We start from the raw sequence: 18,013 nt of genomic DNA, 5'->3' as shown, positions 1-18,013 counted from the left end.
CCTTGAAGAATGTCCATGATGGATTCTTTAATGGAAGGCTTAATGAAAGACATGCTGGGGTCAAAAAGGTTTTCTGCAGGCTTATTTCTATTTTGTCAAATCTCTATTTATAAATACGTAAAGTACTTAGAGCTGAAAGTGACATTCATATTGATAGATTTAGCAAATGAAAAATTCTCAAACTCTTTCAGCCACTTCAAAAAGCAAAAACAATCACACCTGAAAATAAAATCCAACATATAATTCTATTATAGACAAGGGGAAGGCGCTTTCATTTTCTAGTGGACCTCTTTATATGGCTTCTCAGTAAAGCTATATTGACGTCAATGGCATGCTCAACACTTCTGAAGCTCAGGACATTGTATTTATGTGCCCAATATGGATTTAGGACCCTAACAAGAGACACTCAGGTTTGAACATTTTGGCCTAAGTTGTCTAGTTTGAACTAAACTAACACCATTATTTTAGATTGCAGTTCCTGTTGGAACTCTGTGAACTCTGGTTTGATTTTGCAAATCAGAATTGTTTTAGGAGGAAACTGGAAAAGTAGTTGAAAATACGACAGTGCTGAATCTGGTGACCGTAAGTTACACAACCATAGAGAAAAGATCTCATGCAATTTCCATCTTGTTACTGATAACATAAATATACAGAGTATTGACTAACTGTGCAAGCTTTCAAGTTAGAGGCACCTGATCTCACCCCCATTGATGTCAATGGCAAAACTCCCCTTGAATTCTATTGGAGGAAGATTGAGCTCCATATGATGACTTTTTAGGGGAGTTAATTTGTAAAAAGCTCATTTTTTGCACAACTTTAAACTGTGTTTATAATAATCCCTTGAAAGCATGAGACAGTAGCCTGCTTAGGTTGATAACTTGTTTATCTCAGCTAAGTAAGCTGTAATAATCTTTTGGAAGTTGTCTCAGCCACCAGTTCAGTACAAATGTAGCCAAATGAGACAAAGGACAACATGAATTGGAAGATTTAGACAAAATATTAAAACAAACCCCCTGAAATTCTTTAAGAGTTGGGATTTAAGAATGAATGTGCACACAGCCTGTGTATCTCCCACCCATACCCAGCTCTACCCCCGCTTGCAAAGCAATGCCCAGCCAGGTGCTGGTGAGATGTGCTGGGGGTAAGTGGACAGCAATCCTCCCACACCATCTCCACTGCATAAGAGCCTTCCATGGTGGTGGTGAAGGAAGAAAGAGGCGGCTGGTTTTACTCCTAACTCTCACAGCCATCCTCAGGGGAGTAAGTATTATTGCACCCTTTTCACAGTCAGGCAAATGGAGGCACAAACGGGTGAAGTACATGGTCACATATGGAGTCATTAGCAGACCTAGAAATAAAATCCAAGAGCTGTGACTCAGTCCCAGGCTCCAATCACTAGATATAGGACCTCCACTATTTTATGGTGATTAATGTTTGCAAAACTGTGTTAAGTGCCAAGTTTTATTATTAAATAGCCATAAAGGCAGGTTAAAAGGACAGCAAATTTCTGGTGCCTCAAGTCTGGCAGGCTAGTTAGCAAGCACAAAACCTGGCTTTTACAAAAGGCTTACGAAACTACACACGAGGTTTTGCTAGGTTAAAATAAAGGGCTCTGAAATATAGTTCTGAATTACATGGAACTCTCTCCAGCCAGATTCAGGATTTAATGTAATGATCACACATGTTTCTCTCTTGCATTGGAAGATGCTAATTCTTTTCCCATTTGCAGAAACTAGAGCACTCATATGTCAGATGGATTTAATATGAATCGGCCTTAATACTCCACTGTTACGATTTTGAATGTGACTGGCCATTTCTTGTTTTCAGTCTTTGAATACTTTTATTTCCATTTTCACAAGCTATGATGATTGGATTCAATGCTATTGTAATAGTTTGTATTGATTTGGATGATTTTTTGTGCTCGAGGGGCCTATTCCTGCAATCACTTACTACAACAAATAGTCCCATTGACTTAGGCCCAGTCCTGCAATTCATTAGTTGCAGTCTGCCTACCCACAACAAATTGCAGGAGCAGGGCCTTAATAGTAAAGTAGGCTCAGTAGTGTTTGCAGGCTTAATCCTCGAGTTTGCATTGCAAAGGTACATAAAGAGAGTGAGTTTTATAGCTTTTTTTAACTTTTTTTTTAATTAATAGAGATATCCCATATCCTAGAGCTGGAAGGGACCTTGAAAGGTCATTGAGTCCAGCCCCCTGCCTTCACTAGCAGGACCAAGTACTGATTTTGCCCCAGATCCCTAAGTGACCCCCTCAAGGATTGAATTCACAACCCCGGGTTTAGCAGACCAATGCTCAAACCACTGAGCTATCCCTCCCCCCTGAATCACAAGTCCTCATGCATCAGAATTGGGGTTGCTGCTGGGAAGGAAATGTAGAGGGAAGAATAGATTAGATACATAAAAAGACAGAGCAGAGGGAGCGAAACAGGTAAAGGAAGATGGGGAAGGTTGAGAAACAACGGGCAGAAATAGTGGTGGCCTAAAGGGGAGCAGAATTTCTTACTGAGTGTGACAATAAGGTACTGAACAAATAAAAGTTTAGTTACTATGTAAAGGCAGTATTTGCCTCTTGTTCTCTGTACAAACATCCTATTGGCTCCAGTGAGAGAGCCAAGATAGAGTAAAGGGAGTAGGAAATATGACAATTTGAGGAATCTGTCTACCTATAATTCATTAATTCTAATTTTATGAAATTGCTCTGTCATTAATTGCCTCAGTGTGTAGTGAGTCAGTTATAAGCTAATGAGCTCCCTTAATACATATCACCCAGCCTATCTGGAAGAAGATAAGCAACAAACAAAGAGGTTAACCTTAACAATTAGGCACTGCCCAAACAATGGATATGCTAAGAAGGGTGCCTGAGCTGGAAAACTAGTTTAACCAAGTTTATCTGCAGAAAGTGGGGAGTGGAGAGTGAAAAATACCTAACGGGAACAAAAGGGAGAGAGGTGACAACGCTGGTTTAAAAAGACACAGGAGGCTTTGGGCAGGGAAGAACAAAAGGGGCATGCTTTTTTAATAGAGGGGTCATTTTTGATTGCAGGACCAAGGAAGAAAAAAGCTGGCTGCATGGGGGAGAGAGACAATTTGGAGGAGAAGCCACGTGCAGGAAAAGTGATCCTGGACACTCTAGAGGACTATGAGCAAAATCCAAAGAACAATCAAGAGTAATAAGGAAACTGAAACAAGTAAAGGCACATAGGTGTTTTACTGTTTTGTCTAGATCTGTATATCTCTTGGGCTATCTATAGTAAAGAGTAATTGTGTTAGAAATCTTTACAAATTCCTGTGAGTTATGTGCTTCAACTATCACATCTCCGAAGAGGTAAGCCATAAACAGAGCACTCACAACTTTCGGCTTTAGGAAAGGGTGGGATTGGCTGCAGCAGCCGGCTCCTAGACGTGACTGGCATGTCCCTCCAACTTGTAGGCGCAGGGGTGGCCGGGGAGCTCCCACGCTGCCCCTGCGCATGGCACAAGCAATGCCCCAAGCACCGGCTCCGCAGCTCCCATTAGCTGGGAACCGCGGCCAACGGGAGCTGCAGATGTTGCATGTGCAGACAGGGGCAGCACGCGGAGCCTCCTGGCCACCCCTTCGCCTAGGAGCCAGAGGAACATGTTGCCACTTCCTGGGAGCCACTTGAGGTAAGCGCTGCCCAGAGCGAGCGCCCCAACCCCCTGCCCCAGCTCTGAGTCCCCTCCCACATCCAAACTCCCTCCCAGAACCTGCACCCATACCCACCCCGCACCCCAACCTCCTGCCCCAGCCTGGAGACCCCTCCCACACACTGAACCCCTCCCCCCCTGCCCAGAGCCACAACCCTACTAAGATTCTATATTAATAAACTTCAAACTTCAGTGAATTTGGGGACCTGGGCAGTTGGACTGTAAGATCCCACTTCCATGAATGGTTTACAGATAGTCAAAACCAGGGCCGGCTCCAGGGTTTTTGCTGCCCCAAGCAGACCCCCACCCCAAAAAAGCCGCGATCGCAATCGCGATCAGTGGTGGCAATTCGGCGGGAGGTTCTTCACTCCGAGCCGGAGTGAGGGACCCGCCGCCAAATAGCTGGACGTGCCGCCCCCCTCTGGAGTGGCCGCCCCAAGCTCCTGCTTGTTAAGCTGGTGCCTGGAGCCGGCCCTGGTCAAAACGAGTCTGTGCTCAGGAAGATACCAGCAAGGCCAAAGAAAGAGATAATGGTGGATCTTATTTAAACCAGGGAAAGGCAAGCTTAAGAGGGTCCCACGTGGTGGGACCTAAACACAGTAGCTTAGTGAGTGTCCAGCAGGTGGAGCTTTACCAGGGCAGTGACAGAAATCCTGAGTTTATATTGCTGCCCACAGATAATTGTTAAACATGGAATCTAGCCCTCTCCTCCAAATGAATTTGACACCACTGGTCTTTTTCAGACATTCAGAGGGTTGACATTTCCTGTGTTTGAAGGAGCAAAGGCCTGTCCGTACAATAGCACAGGAGGTACCTCACTACTACTTTTGCTTTGACAACTAAGTGCAAAAGAAAGGACTTTTTCTTTCCAGACATGCTAGAAAATGACTAAGTATTCTGAAGGATTTTCTTTAAAAGTTTTCCTGATACAAATTGATTTTAGTTTCTGAATCAACTTTGACACTTTCCCTATGCATTACATACTTCGTAAACAGTAAGTTCTGAAATGGAAGGCCAGCTGAAAGCTGTTACTAGTAGAGTTACTGGAAACTTTTTTGTTTTTCCACAAAAACAACTAATCAAAAGGTTAAAGAGTAAAACTTTAGGAATGGGTTAAGTGTTTTTTGTTTGTTTGTTTGGTGATAAAAATATTTTGAGACTGTTAACATTTGATTATATTATTTATTTTGTTTAAAGGTAGTTTTGTAGCATCTCCAATAAGCTAACTATTAAGAAGGCCAGGAACCTGCAAAGTAGGTTTTAGGGACCTGATCATGCCTCCAAGCAAGTAGAACATGCCTCTTTGAGAATATGGTTATCTCCACACTACCGGCTCTGGAGCGACACAGTTCTCGCACCATCCTGCTCCGTAGCATAGATGCTTCCTACAGCAATGGAAGGAGGTTTTCCATCCCTGTAGGTAACCTCTCCGAGTGGCATTACCTAGGTCAATAAAAGAATTCTTCTATTGACTAACCATATGTACACTGGGGGTTAGGTCGGCATAGCTATGGTGCTCGGAGATGTGATTTTTTCACAACCCTGAGCACCATAGCTATGTCAACCTAACTTTTAAGTGGAGACCAGGCCTATGTCTACTGTTTCTTTAAATCTGTACCAAGAAGCTAGGCAGGACTGGGAAGATTCTAGGCAGAAGCAATGAGACAGATTAGTGATAGGGATAATACCAATTTTGTTATTATTAAAAATATTCCATATTCAATGTTAGAAGAAAGTGGCTCTTTCTATGATTCTGTCATATGACAGGACTGCAGAGAACTAGTAGGGGCATAACAAGGCTAAGGGAAGTACTCACCTGAAAGCTTTCCCTGTTTGTATGCAGGTGCCATTGGGGCAGAAGACACTCCTTCTGCCTATTTACTCCACTTAGTGCCCCTAGCAATTTAAAGCAAGATTTTAAGCAACACAGAGCAAGAGTTTGCCCTGCATGCTTTCCAGTAACTAATACATTACAGGCACCCGGTTATGTCACTGAGCAGTGAAGGGTCGGGTGTATTTCCATTAGAATAACTTTTCTAATTCAGTCTGGTTTTAGAACATTAAAACTTGCATTCAAACGTTTACAAAAAAATCAGCTCAATTTCAAGTGAAAATAAAGTTACACATTTCTCAAGTGTATTTGAAAACTCTGCTGTACATAATCAAATACAGCCTACATGTCATTATTGTCACAGAAAAGTCTAATGTTCCCAATGTTTATTTCAAATGTTCTTACTTAATTCAGTTATGCTTATTTTTGCACCTATTTGTTCTGTGTTTGTACAGTGCCTAGCACCATGGGGTTCTGGTTCACGACTACATCTCCTAGGCACTATGGTAATAAAAATAATGAATAATGCAGCCAGATATGCCAACCTCCCCACTGAAGCAGAAGTGTCTCATATAAGACACCTTTCTTCAGCTCTCCCACATCATATCAGTGCTTTTTCTGCTTGTTGCTGCTTTTCCTCTTTTTCCCCTTCCCAGTAACAGCTTCTCAGGGTGCTGGGACTGTAAAACAGCAGCTGACTTCACAGGGCAATTACTGGCTTTGGTAAGTTTCACTTTGCCCTGAGGACAGAAAATACTGTGAACAAGTAAAGCAAAACTTACCAGAGCAACTCCTGAAGGGGGAAGCAATAGGAGGGAAATAGGAGAGGCAGCAGACATTGGACAAAGCCTTGTCTGTCTGCACACAGTTTTTAACAGCTTATAAATAGTCCAGGCTACGGTTGGCTCCAAAGATGGCTTGTGCCTTCACACAACATGGTTAATACCCCGTTGAAAGTGTTCTGCCCTTACCAGTGGCTATAATGGCACATAGCTACCTTTCTGTAACAGGTTCAGTGCACAGTCTGCTTGCAGTGTCACTAGGATCTCTTCATCATGACTGTGTCACTGGTTTGGTTGGTCTCCCTTTCTCCTTAGGTCATCTTAGGGTGCAGGGTCACACAAGATGAAACTTCCTTCAGGCCCCCTATCCCCTTTTGAGGGGCTTTGGAATTGCTGCACAGATGTGATACACATAGAATAAGGCAGTATGGTAGATGTTAATACACAAACTTGATCGATACGGTTTTTGTTGGGGAGGGGAGGAGAGGGGAGCTGCAGTGTGGGGTATAAATCAAGAATGCTTGTAACTGTGTCAGATGAGTTACCTGTACTGTAGACAGGCCCTAAGAGGATAAAGGACCAAGACAGATGGGAAAGAAAAACAATAGACCAGGAATGGGGAAAGAGTTTAAAAACAAAAAAACACCAAGAGAGACAGCAGAAAGAGGTCACCGCTATCAGGGCCGGCTTTAGGCCGATTCAGCTGAATCGGCTGAATCGGGCCCCACGCTAAGAGGGCCCCGCGCCACAGCTCTCCACCCCACCCCCAGCTCACTTCTCCCTCCTCCCCTCTCCTGAACACTCCGCCCCCTGCTCCTCCCCCTCCCCTGCTTCCCGCAAATCAGAGGTTCGCGGGAAGTCTGAAAAGAAGCAGGGGCGCGCAGGCAGGCTGGCAGCACCAGGTAAGCTGGGGTGGCGGGGGGCGCGAGAAGGGCTCCGGTGAGGCGTGGCGCGGCCCAGTCCAGCCCCGGCCAAGCAGCTCACTCTGGCCCCGGTTCTGGCCGAGTGCGCCGGCCCAGCCCCGGAAGAGCACCCCCGGCCTCAGCGACTCTGACTCGGCTCGGCTCCGGCCCGGCCTGGACCCCGCGGCTCGGCTCCGGGCCAGACCCAAGCCCCGCGACCCTGGCCGGAGCTCCGGCCAGAACGCAGCCCGATTCCTGGGGGTGGGGCTTGCGGCAAGCCCTGCCCCCAGGAATCGGGCCCCGCTCTTTCTAAAGCCGGCCCTGACCGCTATAGCTGGGTAAAAGCAAATGGGTGATGTAGTTTTTCAAGAAAAAAAAAATCAAATCAACTCATAAAAAGACTCAAAGCAGCACAGCACTAAGGATGCTAAGCAAGCAGTATTGATAGGTACCATGGCAGAGAGGATAGAGTTCCACTACAGCACACTGATTCTGTCACAAGTTCTACAGCAAGGCACATGCATTTCATCAGCCTTAGTGATAACACTGCTGATCTCTGCTTCCCCTGGCCCTGCCAGCAGCATGGGAATGCTGCACACTGCAAGTCAACCCCTCTCCTTCAGCCACTTCAATCAGCCACTGTGCTAAAAACTAGTCAGAGTGGACAGCCAAGCACCAAGAATAGACGGGCTCCCCTCTCTGCTTAATGAATGCTAATGCTCCCCAGATCAGTGCTTGTCTCCCTGCTTCGATCATATTTTTCAGGCAATGTGGGGGAACTGATACAACAGAGAGAAGAAGAGCTGCCACGCTACTTGCAAGGTCAGAATGAGGAAAAAGAAGATGGAGAGCACAGAATGGTGACAAAAACAAGGTGTAAAGAGCAGGGGACACACTGAGAAGCAAAGGGGGAACAAAATCTCCAAATCCCCCTCCAGCACTATAAGAACTTCTGTCTAGCCTCTGCCTAGAGTTTAGAAGTTCCTTAGTATTTTGCAGTTTCAAAAGCCTATTTTGAATTTAATTTGCATGTTGTGTTATCCTGCTGTCTGCAGATTCAAATAATTTTTGCAATTTGTATTGAAACAGCTGAGCCCCACGAATCCAAATGACGAATTTCCTCTTTCTCCTCCCTCCCCTTCCTGAGTATTGACCAAAGAAATTTTCACTTCCTCAGTGACAAAGACTCAAATCCTGGCAATCATCTTAAACTATGTTCCCCATCTCCTTTCCTCTCATACTTGAATCACCGTTACACAAAAGCACTCAACCTATTATGCAAAGGGCTGGCCAGGCCACGCCCAGTCTGCTAAGATGGGTGTGTAGGGGCTGCTCCAGCGTAGAACAGTCCCTTCCATTTGGACCTTACAGGCATAATCTCCATGATGTTCCAGGTCCTGCTGATGGCATGGTTTGAGAACGTTCACTTCAGATAAATATGGCAGATATACTAGTTTTATTGTCATCTTTTCCCGTTCAATTTTATACCACTGGAAAATTTATGCTTGAATATTTTCTTTACCAAGATCTAATCTGAACGATAGGAGTCAAAAGCAGCAGTAATACAGATCTGTGGATTTACAAATTTCACCATTATAAATTAATTATACATGTATCCATGGGAATGGCACTTGTTGCTCTTTAGTATTTATTTTGTTGGAAGGCCATAATGCAGTCACATACTACAGTATACAGAGAGGGAAAGAATATATTTCTACATTATCTTCTGCAGAACCTTATTGTTCCAGCGTTTGTCTAATAAAAAAGTCTAGCATATGAAGCATGGTCAAAAGTCTATTGATCAAACAGGTCTAGATGGGTGTGCCTGTACCAAACAATGAATAAGATGTAAAAAGCACTAAAAGTACACAATGAAAACCACACACACCAGAACACATGAACAGTAGGGTTGTTGTGCCAATATGTACATTTGCTGAAGTCCCTGAATTGCTTTCAACTAATCAAATACTAAAGAAGATGGAAAACACATTTCCCAGATATAATCAGTCCCCTTTGTATGTATATCGAGTCTGAATTGTAAATAAACGGATGTAGATAATGTAAACAAAATTACAGAAAATGCCAAGCTCAGAGTGCAAATGTACCATGCACAGGGCTGGCTCCAGGCACCAGCTGAGCAAGCTGGTGCTTGGGGCGGCAGATTGTTGGAGGCGGTATTCTGCTCAATCCTAGGGCGGCACAGCTGCCTTTTTTTTGTTGTCGTTCTTGTTCCGCTCCGGCCGCCCTGTAGGGGGCGGTGGCGCGGAGAACCAGAGCGCCCTGCAGGGCAGTCCTCTTCCTTCCCTCCCCGCCGACCGGAGCGGAGCCCTCGCGGCAGGCGGCGGCGCAGCGGGAGGGGCCGCGTGGCAGCGCCCCGCTGTAGCCTTGGCCGCCCCCTTCTCTCTCTCTCTCCTGCCCGCTCCCTCCCCCTCCTACCCCCCCCCAGCTGGTCTCCGTGCACCCGTTTTTTTTTGTTTTTTTGTTTTTTGCTTTGCCGTTCTGGCTGCCCCGTTTTTTTTTTTGCTTGGGACGGCCAAAAAGCCAGAGCCGGCCCTGACCATGCACACTAATTCCTAGTATGTACTGCAGCATGGTTCAGCTCAATATTTCACAAAATGACTATATTGTAACTGGTATTCTTCAGAAGAACTAAAAAAATCCAATTGTTATTGTTACTGAGACGATAGGGTCAATCAAAAGAATGTATAAAGGAAAAATAGAACTTGAAGATGTAAGTGAGCAAAGTGGGTGTGAGTTTTTTAGTATATCACCCACAGCTTAGACAGGAAGAGCAGTGTTGACCTTACGTTATGTGTACCAAAGGCCTCAGAGGCAGGAGGACATGTTGCTTAGACTGGGAGTTATCATTATACCTGGGACAGTGTATGATGGGGTACTCAATGCTGTACAAAGGAATACATTATAGTTACCCCAGGTGCTTGCAGTCTAAATAAGACAGATAATACAGTCCTAACGTATAGGATACATAGGTTGAAGGTCTTCATTTCAAATAATGCTGTTCTCCTCCTCCTCCCCAAACACTGAATTTGGCAGTACTCTCATCTCCCCGCCAAGTGCTTCTGTCAAAATGTCATCTCTATCCATGAGGGTAGAGGCTATTTCCCACAGTAATGTATCTAGCATCCCAATCCCTATGAGTAGTTCTTTAGGCCTGGACATTAAATTTTAATAGAGGTTCATTATGAATATCAGACCAAGCAGCTCTCATATCTGTCATACAAACACCACACAAGACTGATTCTGCCTCTATATTTATGCTAGGATAGTAATCTTCAAGAAAGATGCTGAAGATTGTTGAGACTGACTCTATCTTTAGACATCAAATTTAACGGAAGCATAGTTGAATGCGGCTAAAAAGATCACTGCATTTCCCATCCTTCTCTGAAGGACAATTTAACTAAAAATGTTCAATGCCATCATTGGAATGTTGTTAAAACATTTTTGAAATAGTTAATAGGTTACTACATCGTGTCTGAGTACTGACAATTGCATCAGTGGGGTTGATCTAAAAACTCGTATGTTGTTAAAAATAATTTACATAGTTCACTGGGCCGTGACCTGCTTCTGATCTTATTTTGTCTGGAAGGTGTTTGCCACCTTAGCTATATCCATAAATACATAACTATGTTTTGGAGAAGGGTAGAAACTCTTGTGTGGGGAAAAAACTTGCAGTCACTGATGGCATCAGGAGCATGATCAGCACAAAAAACAAAACAAAAAAACCCCACCCAACCCTACTATTTCACAAAAGGGCATTTGGTTACTCAAAAGCCTAAAAGGGCATTAGCCAATTTCATACAGAGTTGTTGTTTTGTTAAGGTTGTGCTTAAATACATTTATACTACTTGATTCCCTGGCCTCAAGTGGAAGTCCAGCCCATTCCACATGAATCCTGTGAGATCCTCAGGATTTGTGGGGCCAGACCCTCCATTCTCCTGACTGAAGAACACAGGAAAAAGCGCCATGAAGCAATTCTTGGGGAGCTTCCTTCCCACTCCATGTGGCTATTATCATCTAGAGGCACGATCTGGCTTGGGGTTATGGGTAGCTGAAAGTCCTCAGACAGAGGTGAAGAATAGATCTCTAGCATAATGTTTCAAACCAATGCTCAGCACTTTTTCATGGAAATATCTGCACTATGAGTATGAGTTATCAGCAGGAATTCTACAAAACACACCCTATGGATTTTCTTCTTTTTCTTCTACTTTATAGCAATACCGTCTCACACGGAGTTGGGGCTCATTGATACTATCAAGGCTTGGCCTCATGTTGGGGGCAGCATAGCGCCATGCTACCTCAGGGGGGCTGCTGCAAGGAATCCTGTCTCACCCTTGCATTAGGTGGAGTTTACACCCCCCCCACACACTCACCATCACCCTTTGCCTGCCCACCAGCTGCACTGGCCCAGCTTCACAGGAGCAGCATCAACTCATATAGGAGGGGGGAAAAAGAAGAGGGAGGAGACCCTGAGTTTCCCTGAGCAAAGGGGCTACAATTATGTCTGACCTTACACAGGCCACATAAAGAGGGGAAAGGTGCTTGCTGCCTTCCATATACCCACCTCTGGGTGAGGTACTATCTGGCCCAAAGTGAGTACTTCTCATCCTAAAGATCAAAACACTTAAATACTCAAAATGAAGTATGAAACACACACCTCTTTTCCACCACAAAAATGCAATGACTTCTGGGATTAGCTATTCAACTCCCCACAACCCTAGTGCAGCATTCACATGTGAAAAGACATGAAGAGTACATTATCTAATAAATCTAAGGGTATCTTTAGGTAGAATGCTACTCCCCAAGTTGCACGTTAGCCAGAACACCAAGTACAATGCCTCTCATCTTGTGCCATGTAATCTTTACTGGCCACAGGTGGCCAGGAGGACCTTAGTTTCGTGTCATTCAAGAGATGGGACCTCCAGCAGCCTCTAAGTCAATCTTGGAATAGGTCAACAGAATGTGAAACTATTGGCTCCAGAATCCATGAATTTTAATTGTCTCCTGTGATTCCATACACTCCTGTTAGAGCATTATCAGTCAGATTTTCATCCTGTTTCTACTTTTACTGAGAAAATTCTTTGGCTCTTCCAGTCCATAGCTGCAATGTTGTCACTACCTATTATAAAGATGTGAAGTCCCCACTTTATTAAACTTATAAAACCATCACATCTGCTCTGCATCCAGTACTAGAACAGGAAAGATTCACATTAAAGCAATTTGATTATCCCTTCTTGAAAACTAGGCTCCCCAACACAATTTAATCTTTATTTTGTTAAAATAGTTCTATATTGCATATTTTTTTATAATCATTTGGCAAGTGTTCCACAATTTATCTACCACCAGATATTACATTACAACTATTTGCATTCAGCGTTCAGGCATTCCAAGGGTCGTGCAGGAATCATACTGTACAAGGGTAAAAAGTTCCCCCTCAATTTGTGCTGTTTTAAAATGGTGGGATGGGATGAGATAGGGGATTTCAGGGAGTGTGGGAGAGAAGAGTGTTTGTTTAGTTTTTGGCTGAAAAAAATATCTAAAGTGCTCTTCCATTGTGAAAAATGAAAGCAACTTCTACTGCAACTTTTTTGTTCCCTCTGTGTATTCAGAGTCATCATATCTGCTTACTTTAATGACTAAAACTAGTTTTGACTATTGAGCTGAATTTTATTCTTGCTTGAGAAAAAACAGGAACTGTCTGATGTTCGACCGAGAAAGAACCAGCTTGACTTTCAGATTCTAGACAGACTTTGCAGGTCTGGCAGTTTAAAGTAAAAAGTGTTTTTTCTTTGTTTGTTTGTTTTAGAAACTGAGCAGACTTGGACTGGAAGCCAGTGAGAGACATTAAACATGGAACAATCACAATACCATTTTCATTTTTTTCAAAGCAGGAGCACACTTTAATATCTAGCTAAGAGGAAGCAGTTTTAATTTGAAGATGCTCCAGGAATTACTTTACTATACACTTGTAGGTTTAAAATCCAGAGTTTAAACACAGAATATCCAGAGGCCATATTTTCTCTCTTAGTTAAACCAAGTCTATTGTCTTGGCTTGTGACAGTGACTAAGAAAATTCTTCTGGCATTCCAACTTTTTTGTTTGTTTTTAATTAGGAATAGTCAAGATTATCTGAAGACAATATAGCCTTGAAGATCAAAACAAACCATCAACTGTAATCCCTTTTTAAAGTGTTTTTCTCAAATAAATTGCTGTATTTCCTTAAAAGCTGAACTATACAGGAAAGCTTAGACTGCAACTACACCCCTTCCCCTGAGCTAAAGGAAAAGCTAACCAGTCTGAAAAGAACTCTCACTTCCTTTTAACTAATGTACTATAAATTGTATCTTAGGTTCAAAGAACTGTTCCCTGAAGGGGTAGAAACACAAGCTGCCCATTAGTGTCACACTTCCTCTTTTGAACTGGCTATATCCTTAACACATGGTTCATTTAATATTTCTTGTTCACTTCAATGAATTAGAGAGATCAGGTTCCATGACCTGACAAATCAATCATCACCCTTTAGCTAATTCAGTAATAATTCTAGAATGCCCTCAATCAGCCCCTTCTTTCTCCTGCCTGAAAACTTTGCTTTTCTCTTCATTTCGGGGGGGAGGGGAGAGGAAGATGTCAACAAGTATTTATAGACTAGCTTTCCCTAAAATGATTGGTATGCCAATAGGGCAGGTTAAATCTCAAAAATTCCAATGTAATTAAAGACAGTGTGTTATATGAGCGCTAACAACAATAAAAAATAACTAAAACCCAACCTCCTGTGATAAGCTGTTTTATGCAACAGACAAACAAGTGTCTATTATGAACAAGTGTCTAGTCCCTCTGATCTGCAAGGTAAATCCAGGTGGGGAAAAACTGTTACCAAAGCAACAGGGGCAGTTGCCAAAAAGGTTCCAAGACGTCTTTCCTCTCATCACCAGAGAGAAGCACTCGTTCCCTCTGACAAACTCTAGGAATGTCGGAAGCCCATGATTTGTATGAATTAAAGAGTCCCATTAATCCGTACCCTGCCAGCGCAGGGCTGTTCCCTACATTCCCCACTGGTCTGAAAGGATCACAGAAATTACCGCTGGACACAGTAGCCCGAACAAGCTACCCACTTCCAAATTAGGAGACAAAAGAAAGACACTTACTTCCCTGAGTGTGAAACTTTGGAAGCAGCAAGTAAACTCCACGGTTACTTCAGCCACAGAGGGGGGGTAGGAGCTAGGGTGTAGTTCAGAGTTAAATTAGCTGATTATCCTCGGGAAGAGGAAAAGCTACACGCTTGATTTTTTTGAAGACCACAGGATTTGGCAGCTGGGAGAGAGAGGGAGGGATAAAGACTCCAGAGCAGCCAAGCCGCTAGTCTGCCTGAGGCCACCCCTGTGCGCTGCAGAAAAGGAACTTCGCTTGGTTTCAGTGGGTTGGCTGAGAGTTTTCAGTTTACTTCCTGGTATTAGGAGATTTGCATACATATCAGTAAAGGGTATGGGGGGGGGAGAGAAGGGAGGATTTTTAATAAAAATAAAACGTATTGTTCAGTTTTTGATTAAAAAATCAAAACAATGGGTGAGAGTTTCATAGGAGGGGATGAAGCAGAGACACAAACAAGATCCCCAGAGAGATTTCCACCAGCAATAAACTACGGAGTAAATGAGAAGGGATTTCAGGAGGAGGAGGAGGAAGATCATTACTGTTGGCTGGTTTCATTTTAACTAGAGCAGCCCTCAACCCTCCCTTCCTCTGGCTGTGCTCTGCTCTTAGAGACCCTCACAACCATCTATTTCCCTCACTCTTTCTACCTATTAAATGAGAGGAGGAGGCACACACCTGGGGGGAGGCGGCAGTAAGGGAAGTCCAGGCAGTTTCTCCTATTCCCTTTCTCACCTGGTGGATAATAAACTATTTTAGCTCCACTGGAGCATATAGGAGTCCGGGAGAGTTTAGAAGGAATGCAAGTTAAATATTTTGCTAAAGTGTAATGACTGTCCCTCCTGAGCCAGGGAAACTTGTGAGGTATGCCTGAGCAGGGCAGCACTGTTAACACTATTAAACATTACTATTGCAGTAATAGCTAGAGGCTAACCAGCAGAGCATCCCATTGTGCTAGGTGCTGTACACACATATAGTAAATGGCAGTCCTTGCTCCAACATCTTATGAATCTGAAGGAAAAATGTAAGAGGTGGCTATGGTGGGTAATAGGATAGAAACATTTCTGCTTTGATCATGATTCTGCTTGTTATGTCCAAGACTGGTCAGAGTCATAATCTGCTTCAGAATCTGCTTCCTTCATCAGCATGAGTAGAAACTCCTGCTCCCATAATACACTCTTATTTATTAATAAGAAATAAAAAATATATTGAAAGATCTGAGAGGGATGTCACATGTCCCAATAAGGCAGAGGACTCTGATGACGGGCACTAGAAATCCACCATCAACCCTGCCAAACATTTAAACATGGCAATTTCTAAGATGTACAAGAAGCAGGCTTGGAAAGGAGCCCAAAGGTAAAATTACCAATTTTTAATTAGGATTCACTAGACGATTGTTCTGATGTGGAATCAGCCCCTAGAGACCATCAAGCCCCAAGCAGGGAGGTCTGGACAAGAAATCCAGAAGCTGCAACTCAAACTTTAAAAGTGGAGAAAGGCATAAGTCTACTTACTGAGTAACCGACTTCTGAGCATAAAAGATTAAATAATATTAAAAGTGATGAGAATTCAAAGTCAGAATTTCAGAAGCAGAGCACTAAATTGGGGTATTGACTACAGCGGGCCCAAATCTTGGGAGTAGCAGTATTAGGTGCAGGACACAATGTGAAACAAAGGTACCTTTATGCCTTCTTTGCAGTTCTCCGATTTTGAAGCTAGCTAAGGGCCTGTTCAGCCCTCAACTCTAGGTAGAGTAGCCTCCAGGGGTACATCTATACTGCAATAGAAGACCTTCAGCACGGCAGTGGCTGGCCTGGGTCAGCTGACTCAGGCTCACCAGGCTGGGGTTGCAGGGCTATAGAATAGTAGTGTAGTTGTTTGAGTTCAGGTTGGAGGCCAAACAAGACCCCAAACAACTACACTATTTTTAGCTCCACAGCTTGAGCCCCTTGAGTCTGGGGCCTACCTGCTGGTGTACAGTTGGAGGAGCAAGTCCATGCCAATCTATGACATAGTCCTTAGCCACAGGTTGTGTGTATGTGCATGCGTATGTGTGTCAGGGTAGTGAACTGGAGGGAGGGGGTGTGACAGGGTGTACCAGTCTCTTTGAGGCCTCTTTGAGGACCCCATGGTCCTACCACATTGTGCCCCAAGAAAGAAGCAGCTAAGGTGGGTCTGTCATGCCTGTCTAGAGAGGCCGCATAGAAACAGCCAGTCAGAGGCCAACAGGCTCAGATAAAAGGAGGTGCAGGGGCTGAGCATTTCAGTCTCTGGCTGGGACCAGAGGAGCAAGGAAGGGTGCTCGAGAGAGACCTGGAAGACAGGTTCTGGTGGCACTTGCATTCAGTGAGGAGGAGGAGGATCTGAGAGACACAGCCCTGAGGTAAGGGTGAAGAGAAAAGGTGGGAAAAGCCCCAGGGAATAGTAGCAGCGAACTGGAGGCAGTGGTACATGGTTGTTATTATATGAAGTAGTGGGCAGGCCTGGGTTCCCTCACAGTCACTGGGTAAGTGGTCTAAGCCCCGAGAAGGGGACAAATCTCCTTTAGAAGCCCAAGCACAGGGCTGGATTTAAAGGGTCCAGAGATGAGGCTGAAGACCCTGGTGAGGGCCGACAGTTTGTGGGACTTTTGCTACTCTGGAATGGTTAATCCATTTTAGACTGTGTGACTTGGCCAGAGGGCTGAAGTACTGAAGATCCACCTAAAGAGGTCAACAACCTATGGGAGGCTCCTGGGGCAGGACAGCTTGCAGCATCATCACACTCAGCCAACAGAAAGCACCAACGAGAGGGGATATATCCGGACCACACTGAGCTCCAGCTATTTTCTGTTGCTTGGTCCCTGGAAGGCAATTGCAGTCTGAGCATAAAGTTCAAGCAGGTCCAAATCAGTCCCCTAATGATGCTGAAATACAGGTGTCTTAAAGCCACCTTTGCCTCCTCTCCTCCATACCTTCACTTAGCACAAGAATGCAGAAACTCAAAATTTGGGGCTGATGTTTATCCCTGACATCTATACTGCCACTCAGGGTATGTCTACACTGCAGCAGCACAGCTAGGGCCCTCTAGGCGGCATCTATGCTACCATGGCATCAACGGAAGGGCAGTTGTAGAATCCCTGTCATTTTAACAAATAGGTTAGACAAACACCTATCGGGAATGATATTTTGTCCTGCCTCTGTGCAAGGGGCTCGACTAGATGACCTCTTGCGGACCCTTCCAGCCCCTACGTTTCCATAGTTCTATCAACAAGAAACATCTTTTCAAGAAGATTTGACTAACATGAAAAGCTGTTGGATTTGGTATATATATTCTGTGTTTTGTAAGAAAAGTAAAAAGATGTGTGGTTATCCTTAGCAGAAAAATCTTTCCAGTTGAAGTAAAAGATAAAGAAGGTAGATGCATATCTATCTCAGGAACTATAGCTAGGCAAGAAACTGCCTATACAAACATATTCACCACATGAAAACACTTTAATAATTTTTTTGTTCAGGCCAGCTCTGCATCTCAGGGGCATTTTATTGGTGACGGTGCACTTTAATTGGGTCTCCCATCTGAAGCTAGTCAAAAAGTCTAAATAATAAAACAACTTGTGTAGGTCAGAAAACATGAAAAGAGATACCCCAAATCTACCACTGAAATGCTGGAGA

The 18,013-nt window shown here is 44.0% G+C and overlaps 1 protein-coding gene across 3 annotated transcripts in view; it reads right to left on the bottom strand.

Moving 5' to 3' along the window:
• The window catches only part of LYN (LYN proto-oncogene, Src family tyrosine kinase), an 85,830-nt gene extending 70,734 nt beyond the window's left edge, over positions 1-15,096 (bottom strand). Inside the window, exon 1 of one of the 3 annotated variants that reach the window (XM_042857012.2) lies at positions 15,042-15,096. The gene's annotated coding sequence lies outside the window, so the exon portion shown is untranslated. Of the gene's footprint in view, positions 1-14,362; positions 14,633-15,041 lie in introns of those variants that run through there. The other 2 variants (XM_005301185.4, XM_024107434.3) reach the window with 2 other exon arrangements.
• Positions 15,097-18,013: the final 2,917 nt, after the last annotated feature.

This window comes from Chrysemys picta, chromosome 2 (genome assembly GCF_011386835.1).
Source record: "Chrysemys picta bellii isolate R12L10 chromosome 2, ASM1138683v2, whole genome shotgun sequence".
NCBI lineage: Eukaryota > Metazoa > Chordata > Testudines > Emydidae > Chrysemys > Chrysemys picta.
This window is presented reverse-complemented; position numbering and strand designations above follow the sequence as displayed.